This window comes from Lagenorhynchus albirostris, chromosome 8, assembly GCF_949774975.1.
Source record: "Lagenorhynchus albirostris chromosome 8, mLagAlb1.1, whole genome shotgun sequence".
Taxonomy (NCBI): Eukaryota; Metazoa; Chordata; class Mammalia; order Artiodactyla; family Delphinidae; genus Lagenorhynchus; species Lagenorhynchus albirostris.
Genome location: NC_083102.1, coordinates 58,507,448 through 58,532,168, shown reverse-complemented (window position 1 = coordinate 58,532,168; position 24,721 = coordinate 58,507,448). Strand labels below are relative to the sequence as shown.

Below are 24,721 nucleotides of genomic sequence, written 5' to 3'. Positions count from 1 at the left end.
TACTGGCCATCAAGTGATAGACTACATGTTGGCATTTTGATGATAGGCAGACTGGGTTTGAACCTGCCTTCTGCCGTTTATTAACTGTGTGACCTGAGATGTTTTACCTGTCTTCTCTAAGCTTTAATTTTTCATCTTTAAAATGAAGATAAGAACAGTGTCTGTCTCATAGGGTCAGTGTGAAGGTTCAGGGAGTTAAGGCACATAGATGTGTTAACATAGTGCCTGGCACATAATAAGAGCCTAGTAAACATTACTTATTATAATCACTCCTCTCTCTGCCACTTTGTGCAAATTTGGCCAAGTCATTCAACCTCTCTAACCTCTGATGCTATAAGGAAATAGATTAAACTAGATGTTTTCTAAAATCTTTTTCTGCTCTAATTTTCTGTGAGTCGAAATCATTCTGCACATTCATAGGAATATAGTTAGCACTCACCAAATACTCAATATGTTCCTCTACATTTCTCAGCATTGTACTTGAGTTGAGACCTCATAACCAGTTCTGGCCAATGGAAATATGAGCATAAATGATGCCCAAGGCTTCTCTGGGTCCAAGGCAGTTATGAGCATGTGTGAATTCTTGCATTCCTGTTGTTGCAATATGGAAGCAGCTGGATCTCTGAGATACCACTAAAGAAAATTTGCCTGGCCTGCACTTGACTGTGACAAGAGTAAGAAATAATTCTTTGTTGTGTTAAGTAAATGAGATTTTAAAGTTTGACTGTTAAAGCAGCTAGCAGGTACTTGCCCTGACTTATATAGTACTCAAAGGCCTCCACAACCTATATCTTAAAATTGTTATGTAGGTAAAACTTTTTAAAAATAAGGCACACTATTCCTGGGGAGGGGGTGGAGTGGGGGGGAGAAGAAAGGAAATGTAATTAAAGATCAACATGTGGCCTGAGAGGCATGCATGAAAAACATGAAGAGGCCAAGAAGCTAAATAGGGCATTGTTTTATGTGTAGCTCCAGGCTTTTTTGGCATTTACTAGATGCCACCCTTTTTCCCATTAGCTTGGTTTAGTTCAATTAGGTGTATTTCACTGTACATGTAGGATGGCTCTGACTCTTAAGTTAGAAATTCCTGAGTCTGTTTTTACAACACCTTAACATTTCTCCTGGTTTTCACTGGGCATTACAAAATTCTTAAAGCATAATTAATTTTACTATAATTACACTAATTATAAGAAGAAAAACATTTCACACCAGAGGTAAAATGGAAAGGCACACAATACCTGGTGTCCCTGCCTCACAAGATTGTTGTGAAGACCAAAGTAGATACCAGAGGTTGAAAATTATTAAGTGTCACACAACAAAGAGACGTTACACAACAAAGTAAGTGTTACACAACAAAGACACTAGAACTTATGAAGGAGGCTGGATATCTGATATGGGAAACCTATATTTTTAAAGAGAAGACACTGGTGAGAGTCAAAATACGAAGCATGGTTAGAGATCTACACAGGAACTTTAATAAGAAGAGCCTAACTTCATGCTACAGAGTATACCTAATTTCACTAACTATTCTCTTCCTTTAAAGAGAAAGCTACTAAACTTAATATATATTTGAAAAAATAATAACACCTTCTTCAGAATAATCGAAATTATAAGAGCAGTGAAAATGGCCTTTCTAAGCAGCTACATATTTACACATCTCTGGATAGTTTAGGGAAACTGGGATTCTTTGAGAGTTTGCATTCATATTTTCTTAACAAAGAATATAGCATTGGTAGGCACACATCAATGTCATTTTATTAATATTGATTTAAATGTGAATTTCAAAAGTAAATAAATACCAGTGATTCAGCTCTCCATGTCATTTATCAAGATGGATTTATCCAAGCCATTTGTGATTTGGATGGAATGTTGGAACAGGGACCATAACAAACAAGATAGATGCTGCTCCATAACAAACAAGATAGATGAAAATCTCAGATGACTGTTGACCTAATACAAACAAAATATCTCCTAGTTGCATTGGTTGTTGCCAAGTCCCAGTGGAGTGCTAAGAATAAATACAGCACAAGTGCGGAAAGGGGTCTGCTTGACTTTGTTTGTGATTGTGCAAGTGGATGAGAGATAGGACTGTGTGCTGATCTCCGCCACTGCATGGAAGCCACTGGATCACTGACGTCAGTGCTCAGAACGCGGTGTGCTGTGAAAGCAGTAGTCCCTCACAACATAAAAGGGAAAAGTAAATAATATGACCTGAAGAAGAGAACGAAGCTTGAGGCAATACATCAGGTCACTGAGGCAGGAATAATACTTCACTGTACCAACAGTTACCATCCAGTGAGGCCCTGCTTGGACTCATAGAGTGGGTTTTCCCAAAAGGGAATTGGTGGATGGTCCGAAGAAGCACTTAGCAGCATCACATTCATTTTAGAAGAGCAATGATCCATGTATTCTCCAAGACTTTGAGCTAGGTACATTGTGTAATTTACAGGAGACTTGCTTCTCCAAAGTCTGGCCAACAGTGGCCGGTTCATCTCATATTCAAGCTGTATATAAAGAGGCAAAAATTCAGGTTGAATCGTTGTCAGTGACTCTAGATTAGATGTAACTAATTGCCAAAATGGTCTCACCACATGGATATACTAAACAGCTTTTTTGCTCCTCACCCAGTGTCTAGCAATCAGTGAAGGGGTCACTGCCAATAGGGATAGAGAACAGGGAATGGGAGTGAGAAGAGTGAAGTGTAAGACCTGGAGAAGGGAGAGAGTGGGTGAAGAACCATGGGGGCAGCTCTGATCCCTGCATTTCAATAATTTGGTCTTCTGTGACCATAAATTCCCTGAGTGGAGGCAGGGAAGACTTGTTAGCAAACTGGACATGCGTCTCCCTGAAACACACACACACACACACACACACACACACACACCCCTGAGGAACATGTTAAATATATCTCAGTTCCATCTTAAAAAGTTCAATCTTTTCAAGCCAGAAAAAAAGATTCTCAATATAGCCTAAGACCCCAAATCTGTTCAATATCAAGTTTGCTCATATTGCCTGATACCTTGATATGAAATATAAGATGGTTGGATGGGGCTCGGTGACATTCTTATTTTATTCAGCACATGTACAATTTTGTTGTTTACTATTGCTTCTTGACTCCATAGATTTCTTCCAGGTTTAATTTCCTTCTTGCTGAATTAGATCAATCAGTAGTTCAAAAGCAAAGAGCTCTGTGTAGTAAAAATTACTTTTTAGATGTCTGGGATGTTTCTATTTTAATTCTTCAATGGTAGGCTAAATAGTTACGAGTTTTAGGTAAAAGCTGATTTTTTTCTCAGCACTTGAAAGACGATTCTTTGCTTTGTGGCACCCACTGATACTGAACAGAATTGTTTTGTCAGTCTAAACATCATTCCTTTATAAGCAATATGATTTTTCTGTTGATCAGCATTTAAGGTTTTCTTTTTGCCTATTCTGCAACTGCTCCTTCTTCATGAGCTCCTTCAGACTTGGGCTTTTGATCTATCTTAAGTCATGGAAACTACTTAGCCATGATCAATTTTTTTTAGTATCTTCTTTTCCTTTATTCTTTATATTCTCTTTCTGGCACTCCACTAAGATATATGACAGAGATTCTCAAACAATGTATCTCTTTCATGTTCTCTGTTTCTGTGTTGCATTCAGAGTGATTTTCTCAGGTCTGTCTTTCAATTCATTAATTTCTTCTTCAATGAGTGTAGTCTACAGTTAATATATTATTAACTTTTTTTAGCAGGTTTATCAAAATATAATTCACATACCACACAATTCACTCATTTAAAGTGTACAATTCAATGGTTTTTAGTATATTCTCAGAGCTATGTGAACAACAGCACAATAAATTTTAGAACATTTTCATCACTCCAAAAGAAACCATGTTCTCTTTAGGTATCACTTCCCAAACACTCCCAGCCCTAGATAACCACTGATATACTTCTGTCTGTATGGATTTTTTCTGGACATTTCATATCAATCAAACAATATGTGGTCTTTTGTTTATGGCCTCTTTTGTTTAATATATTTTAAAGATTCATCTCTTTTGTAGCATGTGTCAGTACTTTATTCCTTTTTATTGCCAAATAATATTCCATTGTGTGGCTATACCACTTATTATTTATCCATTCATCAGCTGATGGGCATTTGGGTTATTTCTATTCTTTGGATATTATGAAGAATGCTAAAAAAAAAAAAAGAATGCTGCTCTTATCTTTCATGGACAACATTTTTTGGTGGACATATGTTTTCTTGGGTGTAGGAATGGAGTTGCTGGGTCATAGGGTGACTATATGTTTACCTTTTGAGGAATTTCCAGGTTGTTTTCCAAAGCGTACAATTTTACATTCCTAACAGCAGCATATGGGGGTTCTAATTTCTCCATATTCTCTCCAATACTTACTCTTCATAAATTTGTGTCATCCTTGCACAGGGGCAATGCTAATCTTCTCTGTGTCATTCCAACTTTAGTATATGTGCCTCCCAAGCAAGAACTTACCCATATTTTTATTATATATATATATGAAGTGGTATCCCATTATGTATGGTCTTGATTTACCATTTGTATATCTTTTTTAGAGACATGTCTATTCAGACCCTTTGTGATTTTTAAAATTAGATTATTTGTCTTTTTATTTTTGAGTTGTAAGAGTCCTTTATGTATTCTAGATGCAAGTCCTTTATTAGATTTATGATTTGCAAATATTTTCTCCCATTCAGTGGGATGTCTTTTCACTTTTTTGATTATGTTTCTTGCAGCACAAAAGTTTTAGTTTTGATAAAGTCCAATTAGTCTATTTTTTTCTTTTGTTCCTTGTACTTCTGTTTTTATATTTCAAAAACCATTGCCAAATCCAAGGTTACAGATCTATGCCCACATTTTCTTCTAAGAGTGTTATATTTTTAGCTCTTACATTTAGGTCTGTGATGCACTTTTACTTAATTTTTGTATATGATGTGAAGTATAGGTCCAACTTCTTTTTTTTTTTTTTTGCGTGCAGATATTCAGTTGCCCCAGTATCATTTATTGAAAAGACTATTCTTTCCCCCACTTAATTTTTTTTGGTACCTTTGTCAAAAGTCGATTGACTATAAATGGAGGGTTTATTTCTGGACCCTTAATTCTACTCTATTGATCTATATGTCTGTCCTTATGCCACTGCCACACTGTCTTGATTATTGTAGCTTTACAGTAAGTTTTGAAATTGGGAAGTGTAAGTCCTTCAACTTACAATTTTGTTCTTCTTTTCCAAGATTATTTTGACTCTTCTAGTTTTCTCAAATCTCCATACGAATTTTATGATCAGCTTGTCAATTTTTGCAAAGAAACCAAGTGTAAGTTTGATAAGGATTACATCCAATCTGTAGATCAATTGGGGGAGTATTGCCATTTTACCAACATTGTCTTCTGACACATGCACATAAAATGTCTTTCCATTTATTTTCATCTTCATTAATTATTTTTAACAATGCTTTACAGATAGCAGAGTATAAGTTTTATAGTTCTTTTGTAAAATTTATCATATTTTATTCTTTTTTAAGCTATTGTAAATAAATTTCTTCATTTCATTTTAAGATTATTCATTGCTTGTGTATAGAATTACAATTAATGCTTTTAAATGAGGTATAGTTGATTTATAATGTTATATTAGTTTCAGGTGTACAACATGGTGATTTAAAATTTTCATAGATTATACTCCATTTAAAGTTATTATATAAAATATTGGCTATATTCCCTCTGCTGTACAATATATCTTTATAGTTTGTTTTATACATAGTAGTTTGTACCTATTAATCCCCTACCCCTATCTACAATTGATTTTTGTATATTAATATTATAACCTGTAATCTTTCTGAATTTATCACTTCTAATAGTTTTTAGTGGATTGCTTAGGATTTTCTAAATACAAGATGACGTCATCTGTGAATAGAAACAGTTTTACTTCTTCCTTTCCAATCCTGAAGCCTTTTATTTCATTTTCTTGGTTAAATGCACTGGCTAGACTCCCCAGCACAATGTATACTAGAAGTGATGAGAGCAGACATCTTTGTCTTGTTCCTGACTTCAGGGGAAAAGTCTTCAGTCTTTCATCAACAAGTGTGATATTAGCTGTGGACTTTTCTCTGATGCCCTTTATTGGATTGAGAAAGTTCCCTTCTATTTCTAATTTTTAAAGTGCCTTTTTCATGAAAGGGTATTGGATTATGTCAAATGGGTTTGCTTCATCTATTAAGATGATCATGTGGTACTTTGTTCTTTATTAATATTACATGTTACATTAATTAATTTTCAGATGTAAAAACCAACTTTGCATTAATCCCACTTGGTCAAGGTATATAATCCTTTTAATATGTTGTCAGATTTGGTTTGCTGTATCTTGTTGAGGACTTGCATCTATATTCAAAAGAGATATTAGTCCATAGTTTTCCTTTCTTCTGATGTCTTTTTCTGGATTTGTTATCAGCATAAAAGTGGTCTCATAAAATGAGTTGAACTTGTTCACTCCTCTTCTATTTTTTGGAAGAGTTTATAAAGAATTGGCATTAATTCTTTAAATGTTTGGTTAAATTCACCAGTAAAACTGTCTAGGCCTGGACTTTGTGTATAGTTTTTTTGGTTACCAACTAAATTTATTTATTTATTTATCTTTTGTTACAGGTCTATTAAGATTTTGTATTTCTTACTGAGTCAGTTTTGGTAGTTTGTGCCTTTGTAGGAATTGGTCCATTTAATCTAACTTATCTAATTTATTGGCATATAATTGTCCATATTATTTCCTTTTAATCCTTTTTTGTTTCTGTAAAGTTGGTAGTGATGTCCCCACTTTCATTTCTGATTTTAATAAGTTGAGTCCTCTTTTTCCCTTGGTCAATCAAGGCTAATTTTTTGCCAATTTTGTTAATTTATCAAAGAACCAATTTTTTATTTCATTGATTTTTCTCTATTGTTTTCCTATTCTCTATTTCATTAATTTCTGCTGTAATCTTTATCACCAAATGAGAAGGAAAGCATAAGCTATCTTCCTTTTTTAACTTTTTATTTTATATCGGAGCATAGGTGATTAACAATGTTGTGTTAGTTTCAGGTATACAGCAAAATGATTCAGTTATACATATACATGTATCTATTCTTTTTCAAATTCTTTTCCCATTCAGGTTGTTACATAATATTGAACAGAGTTCCCTGTGTTATACAGTAGGTCCTTGTTGGTTATCCATTTTAGGGAGTTTGCGATTGACATGACAAGCTATCTTTTTTGTAATTCAGTCTTATTAATGAAAATAAGCCCCGAACTTGCACTATAGGAAACTAATTATTGCTTCAAACCATCTCTAGACCTTCAAGCACCCGCTGCAGAGGTTGGTTTATGTGTATAGGAGTCTGAAATCCAAAGAGTAGGAGGAGGAGAAAAAAAATGTCACCCTTTGAGAGTGCTCCTCATCAAAATCGTCACATAATACAATAAGGCAGTCTTCTGCAGAGGTAGGACCTCCACCCTTCCTCTCTCTCTAAAGTAAGTTTGTAAATGCTTCACTAATCAGGCTAAATTTATTTCATCTGCTCCTACCCAGTGTCAGTGGAGTCTTTAAAAGATTTTGTCTACCAAATAAGCTTCATATACATTAAACAATAAACAGTTTGTTCTGCCCATATTATTACTATTTTTTGGTCAATGTTAATCCATTTTTCAAATGATTTATTAGCAGTAATATGATAGTATTATAAAATCACAAAAATTACTAAATCAGCGTGACCTGAGCAAGTTTTGTAACCTCTGAATTATCTATTTTCATTTTTCCCCCACAGTCTTATTAAGGATAACCGCATGGGTTTTATTAAACTTTCTGAAATATTAAAAAGAGCTCCAAGAACCTTTCTAACCTCATGAGCCTCAAATTGGTAACTGATTGATGAAGGTGTCTCTAAAATCACACCAACAGAATAAAACCGTATTTTATTGATAAGTACATGCTCCATGGTGATACCCTTATGGTGATATAATACCTCCTGCTCTTGATCACATTTCCCAAAGATATTTTTCTAGAGGTAGAGAAGGAGCAAAAGGTGCGATTAACTTGTGACACGTTTGGGAACACTTCATTTATTCTACAAAAATTGATTGAGCATACACTGTGGCATATACTGTGTGCCAGACATGAGTGAAGAAAACAAAGAAACCCTGACTAATATTCTAAAATCTAAATGCTTAATATAATATCAGATAATGGTAAGTGCCGAGAAGAAACATAAAAGAGGGGATTCACGGTGTCAGGGAGTGAGGTATGCTATTTTGAAAAGGATAGTCAGGAAAGGCCTTGGATAGGAGAACATTTAAGTAGAGATCTGAATGAAGAGAGAGCCATATAAGTAATTGGAGAGAGTTCCAGGCAGAGGGTTCCAGCAGGTGTAAAGGCGAGAGCATGTATGGCATTCTAGATAGGAGTTTGCATCTTGTAAGTTTTAGTCTTTTGAATTTGACTCTCAGATAACAGTTAATTATAATATTAACTTTGTGAACTTACAAAGCCAAGAGCCACCTTCAGGCATGTGTCAGTGACTTGACTCAGATGCAGACACCCCATTAGGCCTAAGAGAAAAGCCTCCTATTACTTTAAAACAACATTTGTACTATACTAAGTTGCAAGATTGGATCTGAAGGACAGAATCAGATACTCTATTTTGTTAAGGTACTTTGGGAAAAACTTGTGATGTCATACCCGTTAGGAAATTTATAAGACATCGTTTTTTTCTGAGTGATGAGGCCAAAAGTGAATTGTACTTTCTTCTTTACATATATTCTATATTATTTACATTTTTATTGAGCATTTTTTTAGTAATCAGGAAAATCATCAAAGTCTTTTTCATATTCATTTAAAAAATGAGTTATAAAACAATACTATATGTAGCAAAATCCCACTTTACATAAAAATATAGAATGTGTATAACTGTGTGTTTCTACATTTATAAATGTTTCTTGTAGGTTTTTTTTTGGGGGGGTGGGAGAAGATTGGCATCTATGTAGATTTACTTGTATATAAAAAGAAAAAAATAGAAGAGCAGAGACCAAAATGTTAATAGCAGTTATACCTGAGTGGTTGAATTCTGGGTGATTTTTAAAAATCATCTTCAGTATCATATTTTAAACTTTTTATTGAAGCATAACATGCATAAAGAAACAGTGTAAAACATAAATGTATAGGTCAACTAATTATCACATATAACTACCACTCTAATCATCAACCAGGTAAAGTAATAAAACCTGCTAGCACCCCAAAAACCATCCTCATGCCCCCTCATTCCATCCCTTATACCTTGACTTGCTGCATTAAAGTTTAATTTTAACTGGATTTGATAGTGAGATAAATGGAGTCATATAATATGTACAGCCTGGGGTTTAGCCTCTTTCCCAGTGCCTCTTTTTGTCAACTAGTCTTTCGTGGGTTGAAGCCAGCAGAATTGTCACAATTCTTTTCCATAATATTGGCACAAATTACTTTCAAATAACTTTACTTTTTGTCCAGCATTCACATAGATACACATTTCAGTGAATCTAAACAAGTATTCCTGAAACAAGTATTCCTGTCATCATTATCCTCATTTTTTGAGGTGAGAAAATAGAGATGAGGTAAGTTGCCTATAGTCTCACAGCAAATTGTGGGTGGAGATAGAGGCTCCTACCTCTGACTATAAACCCCTTACAACAGCTAGAGAAGAATACAGCCTAATTCTCTAAGGAATACTGTGACACCCAACAAATTCCCCTTTTAATTTAGGAAACATGATTTTCCGACATGGCTAAAGGGGAAAACATCTTGTGAAATCTTCCTTGATCTGTACTGGAACAAAGAAGAGAAGAGTTTGGCTAACCTTAGCCTCTGGGTGAGTATGTTCCTAGCCTCCTCCTGCCCAAGGAGTGCAGTATACAGAACATCTCACAATCTCCTACCCTTGCTAACTTCCTGTCCTTCCTTCCTTCCCTCCCTCTCTCCTTTCTTCTTTCTTCCACCAAATGCTTAATGAAAGTCTACTATACACCATCCTTCTTGGTACTTATGATCCAGCAGGAAATAAAACAGACATGGTCCCAGCTTGCTTGAAATTTACAGACTAGCAAACTAGGGTCATTTGTAAACAAAAAAAAAATCCCAAGTGTGATAAGTATTAAACACTTGTGCAGTGAACCTGGCCCAAATTAAGAGATAAATATTTGATCAATGAATCAATGCTCCAATGAATGAACAAATGAAGAGATGAATTGACTGACCTTTAAGATGTTATTACTCTGAGATTCTTACTATAGCAGGATAATTATAATTTTTTTCTGATTCCGATTTTCTATTCCTATATTGCTACAAGTGAAAAATGTTGAGGAAGAATTAAACTAAATCTGTCAGTCAAAAAACTTCATAAGAAAATCAATTAACTAGCTCAAAATCATTTCTGTACTTTCAGAAAAAAAGAAAGCAGCTGCCTGATGATATTTTTAATTGAATTCAAAAGCTATTACCTATGAGAACCTTTAATTTATTCTTACTCAGTCAATCGAAAACAATTTAAGCAAAGCAGAATCTGTTTTCTTCTAAGTTGCAACTGAGCTGAGAGCTGTCATGCCAAGTTTCACCCAGTGTGAATTTCAGGAGCTGAATGATAAACACCAGTAAAAGAAACCCTTCCCTACAATGCCAGCAGGACTGCTTTGCTACTAGGCCACAATCTAAGAAAACCAATATTCTGTTGTAAATTACCCATCTAAAAGGCTAGAGAGGAAATTACAGAAAGAAGCAATCTTCATAGTAATTCCCCCATTACCCCATCCTGAATCATCTCTTACCCATGAAAGGGTGAATATAGTAAGTATTTTCAGAGAATCTCATTCTCATTAAAGTGAGGATTAGAGAGATTGCCCTCCTAAAGAAATGGGTTTAGCAACTCTATGCAAAGGCCTTACTTACCCCCATAGAGTATTTACAAATGTAATGGGTGAAAGTGACAGAGGGAAGGCTCTGGAGGCTGAAGTCCTGGGAGCCACAAAACTCAAGTTGATGTCAATACTGTCAGCTACATTGCAGCCTAGTCTCTACTGGTTCATCCATTCATTCAACACATGTGAACAAGACAGAAAAGCTTAGAGTCTAATGTGGAAGTCAGATGAGAAATAGGTACACAAACAAACAAGATTGCCAAACATAATTGTGCCCTGAAGAATACTTCCAAGGTGATGTGATAGCGAGTAACTTATTTCATAAGGTGGTTAAGAAAGGCCTTTCAGAGCATTCTTCTAAGAGCTTTACATATTACAAATGTTCTCTGTGTTCTTTTTAATGGGGCCTAACCATGCTCCTGTCACATTAGCTGATGTAGACTCCCAAGAACTGGAAGCTTACTGTCTTTTCCAGACAACTCATGATGAGTCCGTGGAAAAGAAGGGAACGGGGGAATGTCTTAACCCAATGGCTGGAATTAGCCAATACAAGAATACAAGGGGAAAACTCACTTCTTCCTTTACGACCATGGGGAAGGCAAAAAATTCCTTAGAATGGCTAAAAAAGCAAGAATATTAAAGAAAATATTGAAAAGTTGGATTATTTTCAAAATTTGAAGCTTTTGTTCTTAGAAAGACACCGTTTAAGAAATTAAAAAGCAGGCCACAAACTGGGAGAAAATATCTAATATATATCAAAAATATTATGAGTTTGTATATCCAATATATATGTGTGTAAACACGTTGTGCATACATATATAAATGTAACATATAGGACACATGTGTGTATCATATGTCATATAGAACATATAATGAACTCTTAAATATCAATAATAAGAAGACAAACAACCCAGATTTTAAATGGACAAAAGATTTAAACAGGAACTTTGCAAAAGAGGATATGCAAATGGCCAACAGGACTCAAAAAGATATTCAACACCATTCGTCATCAGAGAAGTACAAACTAAAACCACAATGAAAGGGACTTCCCTGGTGGTGCATGGTTAAGAATCCGCCTGCCAATGCAGGGGACATGGGTTTGATCCCTGCTCCAGGAAGATCCCACATGCCGCAGAGCAACTAAGCCTGTGCACCACAACTACCGAGCCTGTGCTCTAGAGCCCGTGCTCCGCAACAAGAGAAGCCACCGAAATAAGAAGCCTGCCCACCGCTTGCCGCAACTAGAGAAAGCCCGCATGCAGCAACAAAGACCCAACGCAGCCAAAAATAAATAAATAAAATAAAACCACAATGTGATACTCCTTCTCACCCACTGGAATAGCTAAGATGAAAAAGAGCAACCATATCAAGTGTTGGTGACGATGTGGAAAAATGAACTCATACACTGCTGGAGTACACACAAACTTGTATACGATGTTCATAAAAGCTTTATTTCAAATAGCTAATAACTAGGGACAGTCCTACTGCCCATCACAGATGAATGGATAAACAAACTGTGTTGTATCCATACAGTGGAATACTACTCAGCAATAAAATGAACTACTAATACATACAATAACATGGATGACTCTGAAAAACATGCTGAGTAAAATAAGTCAGGCAGAGAAGTACACGCTGTATGATACCATTTATATCAGATTCTAGAAAAAAGGAAATTTAATCTATAGCAATAAAGAGCAGATTAGTGGTTGCCTGGGGCCAGGGATCAGAGCAGACTGACTGTAAAAGAGCATGAGGGAAATTTTGGGGGTGATGGAAATGTTCTATATCTTAATCGTGGTTGTGGTAAAAACTCTAAGAATGTACCCTTAAAACGATCACATTTTATTGTATGTGAATAACAATAAAGTTGACTTTGACTCAATAAAGTTGATTTTTAAAATGGGTTCTTTCAAAAAGTGATCTTAGCGTTTGCTCATAGCACTGGTGGAGGCATGTCATGCATTATATCAATTCACAAAGTTTGAGGTTGGAAATCTAGGCAGATATGGAGCCAATATAACCACCATAGCCCCAAAATATCCACTGACATGGTTTTACCAAATTTACCATAGCAGTCTTTTTTTAAATAAATTTATTTATTTATTTATGGCTGCATTGGGTCTTCATTGCAGTGCGCGGGCTTCTCATTGCGGTGGCTTCTCTTGTTGCGGAGCATGGACTCTAGGCGCACAGGCTTCAGTAGCTGTGGCACACGGCCTCAGTAGTTGTGGCTCGTGGGCTCTAGAGCGCAGGCTCAGTAGTTGTGGCACACAGGCTTAGTTGCTCCGCAGCATGTGGGATCTTCCCCAACCAGGGATCGAACCCGTGTCCCCCGCATTGGCAGACAGATTCTTAACCACTGTGCCACCAGGGAATTCCTACCTTACCAGTCTTGAAAGATGCTCTGTGAAGAAGTCTCTGTAGTCCAGTAAATTGCAGAAAGACTGAATATTCTATAGATTCACATTATAACAATACTATAAATATGGTTCTGAAAGTCCTAGAGTAAATAAGTATTTATTTATGCCAGCCCTTCTTATTTTATCAAGGAAGATCTACTGGAACACAGTTTGGGAAATGCTAAATCCATTGATCAATGTCAATCTGGAGGGAAGTTTCTTGGAGATTTTAATCATCAATATGCATTTTAGTATGTAGCATTTTCCACATATTTGAGCGTGGTACTCTATTTTCAGCTGCATCTTGCAAAATTGGTATTCTATTTTCTTCCAAAAACAGTTTTCTAGGGTTCTTCCAAAGAGCTTGGTCCTTGCCTCTATCTTCCTCATAAGCAACTTAGCCAAATGGCAAATACAGGATTGTCAAATTTTCAGATGACACAAACTAGTTTTCTTTTTAAAGATAGTCAATACTGGGCTTCCCTGGTGGCGCAGTGGTTGAGAGTCTGCCCGCCAATGCAGGGGACGCGGGTTCGTGCCCCTGTCCTGGAGGATCCCACATGCCGCGGAGCGGCTGGGACCGTGACCATGGCCGCTGAGCCTGCGTGTCCGGAGCCTGTGCTCCACAATGGGAGAGGCCACAACAGTGAGAGGCCCGCGTATCGCAAAAAAAAAAAAAAAAAGATAGTCAATACTACAGAATTTGAATTCACTGAAATCTGGACAGGCAAGATTGATGAAATTAAAAAAAAACTGTCGAGTTTGAAAAATCAATTAAGTGTATACATGTTTTATGGGGGACAGAGGGAAGCAAATTTTGGAGTTTTAGTTGGCAATAAACTCAACCGAAAGTATAATGTTGTGTCATCAAATGCTAATTCAACCTTAGTCTACACAATTAAGAGAATGGTGTTAAGAATAAGAGACCCATTGTAGGTGAGTACCACTGTCGATCTACAAGATGGTGAAAGAACCAGGAATGTCAAAGAAAGAGTGCCCAAATTCTGGGGAAAAGAAAACACAGGCAGAATGGTATTTGCCTCCAAATATGGGGAGAAATTTCATGGAAAGTCACTCAAGCATCTTGATTGCCAGCTTCTAGACCTATTTTTAAAAGCTCTGATTGTACCTAACCAGGACTGTCTTAATCAGAATGGAAATGTGTCCACAAAATCCACAGGACATGGGAGGATCAGGTTCAGAAAAGATGGAGGGAGCTCTGGGATGGGGCAGCCAGAAGCCCCGCCGGGGTTACACCCAGAAGAAATCCGGTCCTCACACCTGTGTCCCTAGCAGTAATGATGGATGAGCAGGACCTGCCCCTGTGTTCTTGCAGATGCATCCTCACTCAAGATTCAAAACCCCATTACAGAACATTCAATGAGCCGGACCAAAATCCTGTGCCTAGCCCTGGCTGGATTTATTTTGAGATATTCCAGAGAACAGAACTAGCAGCAATGAGATGGTTGTCGGTCCCAGACAATGTCAGAATGCCTCTGCTTAGAAAAGGAGTTTATACTAATTGAATACTTGCCAAAGATTTTTTTCTCAATGTGGGAAAGGCAGCAATTACTCAGACTCATTCAGTGAGAATTTTAAAAGTGATAATGGGCAAACAAGAGTGCAATGAACATTAGAGGTCATCTACAACAACTCTTGACCTTTACCAACATGGAAACTCATCTAGAGAGATCAAATGATTTTTTTGAGGGGCTCTCAGTGAGTATCAAAAGAAATGAACACAGGATCCCCGTGACTTCAACCCACCCTTCTTTGCTATAAAATACTGCCTCCTTTTTCAACTGAACCATCTCAGTTAGTGACAGAATTGTAAAATTTACTGAGATCAAAATATTGTTGTGTCGAAATATCCACTCATTGTTGTTAACAGAATTAATGTGAACACAGGAAAGTGTGATCATGTGGGGAAGGGAGAGGAGGTTAAGGAGGGAGGTGGGGACAAGATGAAAAATTCATTCAAACCTAACTGAATTTATTTTCCTGATGTGACCTCTAATTTACCAACATGTTCTTGGTTTTGATGCTAACCTTTTCCAGTAATTAAAGTTTGACTGTTTAAGGAAGAACAATGCCTTTGACTACAAACAAGACTAGGAAAATGTCACTGTGAAGGCAAGTTACTTTTCATCTGCTTAGTAAACTTTTTGACTGATGAAAAGTCAGTACTTCACCAATTCTTCTTGCAGGTGTTGTTTGTCTGTTGTGTCTCCTATGTCATCTGGAAACAACAGTTTAAACACTACTTTAATGATAAAAATCGCCCATGGCTGGTCTAGTTCTGCCTTAAATGGATTTGTAGCTGATCAGTGACTGATAAGATGTTTGCTTTAAACATTTTTTGATGGACAAATCCATTATTTGTTGCCAATTTTTCTAAGGTCCACGGAGAAATTAGCTTTAATTATTCCTTTGGTTGCAGGAACATAGCAAATCTTCTGTTCTTAAGAAAGAAGGGTAAACACTACTAGTCATTGGTTTTCAGCAATTCTTTCATAAATCAAAATATTGAAACTAGTGAATCAAACACTTAGGTTTCTCTGAAGGACAGAGTATATTATATTAATTCTTCCTCCTCAATACAGAAGCAGAAGAAAAGAGTTTCCTGAAATATTGTGTCAAAATATCAAGATAAAAAGTGGACACCTCAGTCATTCAGAGATTTCATGTATACATCTAGTAACACTGTGGCCTCCCACTTCCTTTCAAATTGATGTAGGGTATAGATTCTCTAACTGCTACCATCCTTAAACATAGTGTCCACTAGCAGACAAGGAAGTAGCATAACCAGAAGCACTCACTTAAAAGAAACTCAAAAGGAAAATCAGAAAGAAGAAAAAAGGACGTTAACAGGGAAAGAGGCCCCAAAACTGGAACGAACCCCTCATCACTATTCCTATTTTCTCCATACAATTTCTGGGTTTGCTCTCTAATAGCAACTTAACCGTCCTCTATTGTGTTACTCATCATCTCCAGTGGAGACACCCCTTCCTCTCAGAGTATGAATCCTATGATTTGGCTGATTCTAGACATGGTCAGTGACAGCCTGTGACCACCCCATAATACCACGGGTCAGAAGGACTATCATGGCTGTGTCTTACCCAGATTGGTTTTCTTAGAGTGGAGCTCACACTGGCAAGGTTCCATCCAGACTTGTAAGCAACCAATTTCTTTCTCATTCAAATTTATCATTAATTCACCTTGAGATCTTGGTCATGACCTCCCTTTACATTTGTAATGTTTCAAGAGTAAATGTTCATACTGAACTAACTCTGGGAACCATGTGGGAGGAACACTGCACAGTGCTTTTCAAAATAATATCATGGCAGGCTTCCCAACTCACAGCCACAATATCCTGTGGAATCAACAAAACTATTTAAAACAACAACTGCTTCAAATCAGAACAATTCTGCGGAGGCTCAAGGCAGCAAAGCTTTTATTCCTAGACTCTAGAATACTGGTCTTCTTATATCACGACCCAGATAGATCAGAAACAAAAGTTTCGTCCCCCCACTATTTCTCTTATCACAAGCATGCTGTTTTTCTTTATTCGATTTCATTTTAATGCTGGTTATGACCCACTAAACTGATTTCATGAACCACTGATTGGTCATGACCCACAATCTAAAAAGCACTGCTCTAGAACGTGGAGAACTTCTCTCCTTATCTGGAGTCATTTCAAATGGCCATGTTTTTAAGATTCTAAAGCGATGCTGCACATTAGATATACTCTATAAAAATTAAGATGGCTGGGTACCCCAGCTAGAGATTCTGATTCAACTGGTACTGAGCATCAGTCATTTGTAAAAGCTCTCCGGGTGATTTTAATGTGTGGCCAGTATCAGGACCCATTGCTGTGGTCTAGAGCAGCTAATAAGAAAACCGTAAGTTCCTTTATTGCAGTATACTTTTTAAAAGAATCTCTTCTTATAAAGTTATTTTACATAATATGAATTAGCCAGTCAGTAGGCTGTGTATCAGTTTGGCACATTTGGTACAGGATGGTCTTTAAAGCACTTTACAATCTCTATTTTTCCACTTGAGCAGCAGAATTCCTAAAGGCCAGGAGGCCTGAGCACTCGGCCTCTTGCCTTGGACACAGTATCACAGCAGGAGTGGGTTATTACAGAGCCGCCTCTGGTCTGTGTGACCTTTTCCCTACTGAGCTTTATTTCCCTGAACAGAAACTAGATGCCTGAGAATGACGCATGGAAAGTGACTGCAGCTCCACAGCGGTGACCCTTCACCTACTAAACTTCCTTTGTTGATTCCACTGCCAGGCGAGGGCAGCTCAGGCTGTGAGTGTGGGACCGACCTTTCACCCAGTTAGCCTGCCAGCAAGCGGCCCAGCATCGGCTTAGCTTCTCTAGGAATGGGCTAGGTGCTTTCCTCCAAACACGATGCTGATGAAAACTGTGCATGGCAGAGTAACTTTATTTTTAAACAAGAAATGAATTTATGAATTCATAACCTAGCAAAGGAAAATGATCCCTTTGCTCCAATACACAGTACATTTTGAGGTACCCATCTGTTGAAAGCAGAGGTGGGAGAACCCTACTGTGGAAGGGGTGAAAGAAAGAGCAAAGTGTCCTTTTTGGATTCAGCACTGACTACTGAAACACAGCGAGGCCCTTCATCAACCGAGAACATAACATAACCAGGTTGCTCAAACTCAGCATTGTCAAATCCTCAAGTTTATTTTCAAAAGGGAAGGACTGAAAGGGGAAAGGAGTATGTGTCTGTGTGATTACTGTTAAAGCTAAACATGGTCTAATTTCCTCTCTGGCAAAGTCTAACCTATACCCTACATATAAGAGGACACCAGAAAAAAAATCAGTGTCCTCGAAGAAACAAGCTGTTGAGTTTCCAGCATGTTTGGGGTTTTTTTTCCCCTCAAATTCAGTTTCACACAGTTGTCTGGTTTGGACCAAGAGAGCAAACAGGCATTCTTAGTTCTAAAAGGTCAGAAAGGCTCTTGTGAAAAAAATCTTAAAATTGCCAAGCCCCAGAATAGCATGGCAAAGATTTCCGTTTAAACTGAGATTTAGAAAACTCGTATTTCCTACTATCTATGTGACTTAGGTGACTTAATGTCCCCTCTGCCTCAGTTTTTCCTCTGCAAGTGAAAGTGCTGGATTAAACGAATGCTTTTTGTATTTGTCTTTGACAGTCTAACTAAAGGACAGTCCTTCCAAATGGAAAGGGAAGGGTAGAGGCAGGGAGGCTGAAACGTGGAGGCCGCTTGGATCCCTAGCCCAGGAATAACAAGGGGTTGTATCTCTCAAACCTGATTCACTGCTTCTCTGATCTCTGGAGTGCTGTGTTGGAAAGAATCCTGAAGCCAAACCAGACCAAATAGGAAAGAATGTTATGATCTACAATTGGTGGTGTCAGCTACAGTTGGAGAGGGAGGGACTAAACACTTGCACAATATGTACTTGCTTAAATTGGCATTTTCAAACAAACAGAAAATTTTAGTATAACATCTGGGTATGTCTTTTTACTGCTAAGCACATAGCATTGCAATGCTATACTAATGCATTGCGTATACTAATAGGACAGTACACATGAATTGATTGAATTAATCAGGTAGTATGGAATTATCGTGTAAATGACAAAATTTTCCCATTTTTAAGTGGATATCCAGTGGGGTGTTTATACAGTGTTGACCATCCCTTACACTGGGATAAGCAAAGAAATGACAAAAGGAAGTGACCTCTAAAATTTGTCTTCCAGATGACCTGATGCCTGATTGTGTCCTTTTAATTATCTGGAACACCACTAAAAGGTTGTCTAAGGCAGCCAGGCAGTGCTACACAAACCAAGGCTGGACCTTGGCAAAACTTGGAGTTTTCCAAGTAAGAGATTTCTTTCTATTTGGACTCTGGTAGGGGGAGGGGAAAAGAAACATCCTGTTTGGTGATAATCTCAGGAAATGTAGGCAATGATCAGCAATCAGAGAAAAGGAACAAGTCACAGAACCAGAAGCAAAGTTTCAGCTGACAGTAGCTCGATATCAGTCTACAGGTGACAAAGGGCAGGAAGGATAAGGGAGAGAAAGAGCTGAATTCGGGCTTCTCAGGTGTGGGGTCTCCAAGCCTCTTGGTATGCCCAAGGGGTTAGTAGAAGGCAGGAGAGCGATTAACCCAATTCCCTGTCATGATCCTGCCTTCCAGTTTCGTCGAAAGCCTATTTTAACAGATCTCTGCCAAATTCTTCTGCCTGTTCTTTTGCTACATATGTTTTTATTTCAACTTTCGAAATAACATAATTAAGAAGTAACACGTTTCATTGTTTAACATTTGGAAAAGCACAAAAAAAGCAAACATAAATACTGATAATTTTACCACCCAAAAATAACCATTATGGACCTTCTGGGCTATTTTCTTTATACATATGTTTATGTATATGTTTGTGCATATAATATTCAAAATATTAACCATCTATGTTTTCCACCTACATTTCTTATTATCCCATGACCCCCTCCCTCTTTTGGACAGCTCAACCATGATTCACAGAAGAAGCCCAAAATACTTAATACAAGTTTGGGAGAGCCGAGAAATTGAGATATATGTTTTCTTTTTTCCTAAAATCCTATGTGTGGTTTTTATGATCCATCTACTAACTCCTTCTTAAGGTTCATTTGGGCTGTTGTCAAGTTTCCTTCAACTTTTATTTCCTTCAGTACTCCCCAAACCGGAGAATCTCTTCTAGTTTGAGAGGTAATAGTGGGAAACTTGATGTGATTTATTGCATATTCACTATACTCTAGATCCCTTCAAGGCCTGGGCCTTTGAAACTCATTTTCTGCACCAAGACCCTAGGAACACAGCAGGAGTAGAAATGGCTGCATGGAATATTAGGCAGCCAGGCAAGAATCAGCCTTCTAGAGTTTCCTGTAGCCCCAAATGGTACAGTCACAACAGAGGGGCACTGAGGTAGATAGGGTATGAGACTAGGGTCCAGTATGTTTCAGGAACAGCAGGATAAAATGTTGCCCATGTAGCCAAGAGCAGAGACAGGCCAGAGAGAGAGAGAGAGAGAGAGAGAAAGAGAGAGAGAGAAACAGACTCAAATAGGTCTTTTAGATGGGAATGAGGGATGATATTGTAGCAGTTTACATGAACCAACAATCTAGAACCACATATAATGAGAAACATCTCACTGGAAGCTAGCATGGTTAGATGACACCAGGCACTAGATCTCCACCTGCCCTGAGACCTCGGCCTATACGAGCTCCTGAGAACATAGATGTAGCCCTGGGGGAAAGAATGGTAAAATCTCCCATTAACCAAACAGACTTATTGATACTATGTATAAAATAGACAACTGATGGGAACACACTGTATAGCACAGGGAACTCTACCTAATGCACTGTGGTAACCTAAATGGGAGCGAAGTCCAAAAGGGAGGGGATATCTGTATGTGTATGGCTGATTCATTTTGTTGCGCAGTTGAGGCTAACGTAACATTGTAAAGCAACCATACTCTATTAAAAAAAAACAAACCAACCAATAAAAATTAAACCAACCAAACCAACCAAAAACCAAACCAACCAATAAAAATTAAAAACAAAACAAAACAAAAAACCCAAACAGCTTTGTAATTGACATTAAGCTGACTTACAGAAAATTTCAACCCTGGCACATCTGACGTTTGTGGACTGAAATTTGTACCCACTCTATATATTTTAAATGGCTTAACTAGGGTTGGTTCACCTAGTAAGAGAAAGAGAGAGAGAGAGAAGAGTTTTCCCAAGTGCATAATTATGGTGTTGGACCATGGAGTACATACTGGATAAGAGGAGGAGAGATGACGTAAGAGGAAGGAAGGAAGGCAAAACTGGAGTCTCAGTGAGTTTGAGGTAATGTACGTGAGAAGATGGCTGAGTCAAATACTCTAGGGCTATGGGAAGTGGTATACAGGGAGTTTTTGATATTTTACATGTGGTAGTATTACTTGTGAGGATAAGTTCTAGGGTGTATTCATGGGAATGGGTAGCTGAGGTGGGATATAGATAGATACTGACAAGGCAAAGAGACTGATGAATTCAGACTGATGAATACTGAATCCTTTCAGTAAAAGGATAAATGGATCATTCACAGTACTGTTGAAATCAACAAGAATGATAACAGGAATCATACTGGCAAGGAAGTAGCCATTTACTCCATAAAAGGCAGTGATAAAAAAGTAGTAGGTGGTATTATCCGATGCCTGGTCTTCAAAAGTCCTGTGATTTTAAAGGAGAGTAGAGGAGTAATGTTTTGAATGCAGAGAGGTAACAAACAAGGTGTGGAAAGAGGAGGACACTCATCTCACCTTCAGGTCAATATACTTTGAGTTAAGGAAAAAAGCCACCTACACTTAAGAGGTTGCATAAGACATGATGTCCTCAGGTTGTGGCAAGAATATAAAAATATTTAGAGAAGAAATTGGTGACATAGGAAGTTTGTAGACAAATGCTGAGTTCTAGAAGGCAAAAGGGAAGTATTTGGAAGAAGGGCAAAGAGTGTGACAGACTAGGTCAGACGGGGAGGTACAAAAAAAACAATCTGGAGAAGAAACTAGGCAAAGATGGATGAACTGAGGGGAAGAAATGTCAGGTGGTACCTGAGTTAAATCACGACTTGAGGCATGGCAGAACTGGTGCAGGTAGGCTCTGAGGTCCAACAGTACAACACAGAGTCCAGGGAATCATTTAGCCTAAACCATGTGGAACCAGATGGCCACGGCTCACTCCTGCACTGAGATGTGTTATGACAGGGGGTAGGATATAACCTGGAACACAAGACTTAGGGAAGGCCTGGGGGCTTACTATCTCCTACAGTGCTATGGTGTGGTAGACAGGGGAAAATCTCACAGATAAAATAAAGATGACTTTTCCTCAGTAAAGAGATAGTAAGACAGAAGCAACAGAAGAACAAGAAAGGGATAAAGGTGAGAATGAATCAAGTAATGATGCAGGGCATCTAGGGTGTATAGGGAAGAAATGGAAAACAGAAGATGAATGACATACTGTTAGCAAAAGGGAAGGTGAAAACCTGAAGATCTTCATGAATGCCATGACAGGATTAGAGAGAGCAAGGGAATAAGCCAAATGGAAAAAGAGGAGACAGTGGGTTGGGATCAGGGCCATTCATATTTTCAGAGGCAAGGTAGTCCTGACCAAAAATCAGATATGTGAAGTGGTCACGGGAATAAGTAACAGAAATAGAGTAGGTGTGAAGGTCACTGGGATTAAAGAATTCAAGGAACTATGAGGACAGAGAATTAGATAATTCATCCACATGACTTTTGACGTTGCCTAGGATTACACTGCTTTCCAGAGCCCCAGTTCTACCTTTCAGATCAGTTGCAGTAGACCAATATACTCAGGGCTAGAGCATCACCACCCACTGCACAGCATTTATTTCTATAAATGCTCTCTCCACCTCACCCTCCCAATTTGTTGCACTCAGGCAAAACACAGTCACACAGGACCACTGGAATTGGCAGTAGCATAGTTAGAAATAGCAGTGGTCTAGTTCCCAGCTGCTTCAATCCACTGTTGCTTCATCCCCAAATCCCGTAGGAGAAGAAAAATGTACGGGCTAACAAGTGACAGGGAACAATCTTTCCCAGAGTGGTGTTATTTTATACACTGTTCATTCGGCCAAGAACTATCACTTTAGTGTATAAAGCACAAAGCCATGCATCGTGGAGAACATAATATGGAGTATAAAGGAAGAAGTGAGAGTTTCTCCTTCCACACACCCCCAATACCATGACTGTTTGGTGTTATTCCCTCCCAGACCCTTTACATGCATATAAGAAGCCATATTCAAATATTGTTTTTATTATTTTTTCTTTCTTTCTTAAATAAAAATTGGACCATACTATATACATATTAGTCTGAGACATGCTTTTTACAATTAGCCAAATATTTTCCAATATATAGACAATGTCAGTATAGGTCCTCTGGGACAAAAGTGCAAGAGGTTTCGGGTATTTTTGTCTGTTTGTTTTTGTAGAAACAAAAACATACACTCACCAAATCTATGACTATATAACATGTACCTGGGACCATATTAATCTGCTCTAGAAAAAGCACCACATCCAGCACAGCAGTTTCCATCAGGGATGCTACTCCATTGGTTTACAGTAGTCCATAACCATTCTCAAAGAACCATCCAGTTTCCACAGATGAATTCAGTGGAGATATGATGGAACCACCACCCTTAAGATACTTATAAGAATGGAAGTAATCTCTCTCAATCCCACCAGGATACCATGTTGTTTCGTATTTGTTTCAGAAGCTTATACTTGGCTTTCCCCCACTTTGACAGTTCTAACCCCATAGGCCAAGGACTTACTGTGGAATTTTCCAGATGCCAACTGCCAAGTATGTAAATCCCAGTTATACACTCAAGGACCAGAGAAATTATTCTATCCCTAGGACTCTCCTAATGGGAAATGTTTGTTCCAGCACCCCCAACTGGGCTGGCTGATGGGTAGCCTGTGAAAGGCTAAGGGGGAGGAAGCAGTACTGGGTAGGGAAAGTTTTTAGATTGTGGTGCATATATGGCACTTGTGAAAGAAAAGGGGACATGGGAAGCAGAACTGAGCAGGGACAGACTCAGACCATGATGTAAGTCTGACAAAACCACGGCCAACCCTGAGAGGTCCTCAGAGCAAAGGATTCCCATTAGCAAAGTCCCACATTGAGGAGAAATGGCCAGCCCTAGGTGCTTATCCGTCACAGGGGCTTACAGGGGAAAAGTGTAGCGTTGATTCCTATACTATGTGGATCCCAAAGGTGCTGCAGCTGAATGCTGTCAGCTAACTGCACACCTTGCAACTAATAGCAAGTATTTTAGTTCATGGGTGTTATTTATTTATCCATTCCCCCATGAGTAAACAAGTTGATTTGTTTTCAAATTTTTGTTCTTACAGGTAAACTGCAATGAACAATCTTGTACATTAATCTTTATGCTCTCTGTTAGTAAAACTGTAGGATAAGTTTCTAGAAGTGGAATGGCTGAAACAGAGGTAACTCTCCTTAAAATTTTTATAGATTCTGCCAATTGCCTTCCAAAAAATATTGCCAATTTTACACTTCCACAAATAGCACAGGAGAGCATTCATTTCCCCAGGACTTGCCAACATCAGATGTTATCAGCATTTTTTATTTGCCAGCCTGACGGTAGAACAATGATGTCTTATTATCTTATTACTTTTTTTTTTTTGGTACGCGGGCCTCTCACTGTTGTGGCTTCTCCCGTTGCGGGGCACAGGCTCCGGACGCGCAGGCTCCGGACGCGCAGGCTCCGGACGCGCAGGCTCCGGACGCGCAGGCTCAGCGGCCATGGCTCACGGGCCCAGCCGCTCCGCGGCATGTGGGATCTTCCC

General features: G+C 38.2%; 1 pseudogene; it reads right to left on the bottom strand.

The window, feature by feature from the left end:
* Window positions 1-4,384: 4,384 nt before the first annotated feature.
* Window positions 4,385-4,485, bottom strand: LOC132525023 (U6 spliceosomal RNA; annotated as a pseudogene).
* Window positions 4,486-24,721: the final 20,236 nt, after the last annotated feature.